This window comes from Humulus lupulus, chromosome 6 (assembly GCF_963169125.1).
Source record: "Humulus lupulus chromosome 6, drHumLupu1.1, whole genome shotgun sequence".
Lineage (NCBI taxonomy): Eukaryota > Viridiplantae > Streptophyta > Magnoliopsida > Rosales > Cannabaceae > Humulus > Humulus lupulus.
Window position 1 is genome coordinate 19,182,533 of NC_084798.1, and position 2,696 is coordinate 19,185,228.

Sequence of the window (2,696 nt, forward strand, 5' to 3'; positions counted from 1 at the left end):
ATTAATTATTTTAAATAATATAAAAAACCTAGTTTTATAAATTTCACAGGGAAAATACTAAATTAAAATAATGCGCTTAAATTTTTGAAATTCAGTCTCCACCGTTAATTTAACAAGGTTAGAGTTTAGTGGGGCCTTATGGCGCTTTGATTACTTCTCCCTACGGATGGTGTTGACTGGACTTTTAGCAAGGTTACATTTCTTAAGATAGATAGTTATAGATCAAACCCTTATAGACTCATCCCTACGGTGACTATCGTTGGCAATTGTGCCCTGAAAGCATATGTAGTAGACATTGTAATAAGAAATAAATAAATAAATTGAATTTGTTATGCATATATTTTATGGACTATGTTATTCTATGATAATATTAAGTAAATATCAGAAAAAAAATCATAAGTTCATTTATGTGATCTCAATTACGTATTGGTACGGGAGGATTGTGTTTGAGATAAATGAACTTGAAAATTCTACAGTAAAATAAAGTTATTGAATCTTTAGATTAATTACTGCAAGTACGGTCCACTAATATTATGAATACATGTGATCTAGATCCAGATCACTAGTGTAGTAGGACACTTTAGTGGAGATTCTTTATATATTAGAGAATATATAGAATTGGACCATATATGTTTATTAATACTTAATTAAACATCGTTTCGAAGTATTAATTAAATATATCAACTGATGATCATATACAAATATATCTTAATCCTGAAGTTACTATGAACTCCTGTTTATGTTATATGAGTTCTTTGATTCACTCGTTAAGGTTTGCCAGAATGATCATGCTAGAAACTTTTGTTTTGGGAACTCATTAATGTAAATGGCTGAGGACATAGTATACAGATATGGAATCTATACCTTCTAGCAAGAGATTGAATAATGGTTCTCTTAATGGTTGACTTTTGGGACTGAAAATGTTATTGTGCTCAAATTCATAATTTAGTTATGAATTAACATTCACTAGTAAAGTCAATAGTACTTAAGGAAACAATATATAATTAAAAGGGTAAAACGGTAATTTTATTCCCAGTTTATTATGAACCATTATTAGATGGTTAATTTGTATGTAATGATTTTATCAATGGACGCTTTATTTTTATAAAGTACTCAGTAAATGAAATTTCTATAATTACAAGAATGCAGTCTTATATTTATAGTGGAGAATCATGAGAATAATAAATTAAGATTATTTAATTAAAAATTTTAATTAATAATCACAAATTTATTGGAGCTTGGAATTATAGGTCCCCACGGCAGCTCTATCAACATTATTTAAGGCAAGAGTTGATATAAATGTTAAAATGGTGAAAAGACATATTTAAGAATAAATTTGTTTTTCGGGCCAAATATACAATTATGTGATAGTAGTGATTAATTAATTAATCAAAAATTAGTTGTAATTATCAAAATTAATCAAAAATTAATTATTATGTAATTTTTGAAATTATACAAATAATTAATTTATTATAATTTTTGAAATTATAATAAAATTAATATTTAATTTTCGAAATTAGTATTAATTAAAATTAGTTTTAATTAATTGGTAGAATTAATTAAATATCTTTATTTGAGTGGGAGATAATAATCTGATAAGTTCAAATTGGATTTGAATTTAAAAGATTGATATTTATTTAAATAATTAATTATATGTGATAATTAGTCAAAAAGATAATAAATTCAAATTTGAATTAATTATCTGGTTGTTGGATTTTATCTAATAAGGTAATTTGAATATATAATTAAATAATTGTGGAAAAATCTCATATCCTTAATTTATGAGGAGCTACACGACACACACTGTAATGCCCAAAATTCCTAATGATGTTTAATGGTTGGATTAGAATGCTGGGAGGGCCATAATTGATTTATTATGCCATTAAATGATTATGTGCATGTTTATGTGAATTATATTATAATATGATGTTAAATGCATGCATGTAAGTCCACATTTCATTATAGGGGTATTGTTGTAATTTGTCCCGTTGAGGGCGTAATTGTGTATTTTCATGCATGTTGGTGAGCTATTGTTGAAGCCACATTATAATGTGGATTTGTTCGAGCCATTCGGCATGAGACGATCTTTGAGTGCAAGTTAGCGGTTTGGTCATAGCAGGATTAAGTTCGGGGCTCGGGGTGAGTCTTGGGGTAATTTGATGATTAGAACATTAGTGGGAACAAAAGGGTAATGGGTTATGATTAATTGGTGTTTGAGAATATTGGGAAATAATGGGAATTGGAGAGCATTAATTATGATTAACGAAATAGGCGGGAAAGGACGGTTTTACCCTTGGGAGCCTTTGAAAGACCTTAAGTGACCTAGGGGCAAAAAGGTCTTTTCTCCCTAAGACATATATTAGCCATTGAAGGCTGTAGAAACTTAAGTAAACAAAGCAAGTTCTTCTTCTCTTGTGCATCATTTTTCTTCCTTTTTCCTCTGGATTTTTTAGCTTAATTTGGGGAACCAAGCAAGGGAAGTGGACCTTGAGGGCTTAGAGATGTGTTCCACCATTGAAGAGAATCCTATATTGAGCTTGAGGTAAGGTTCTAGCCATTAAAACTCTGGATATGATCTGTTTTTCTATTGGATTTCTAGCTTAGATAATTGGAATTCATGGGAGTTTTTGGCTAGGGTTACTTGGGTTATGATGCCTAGGACATGTGAAGATGGTTTTTGGGTTCATTTGGAAGTT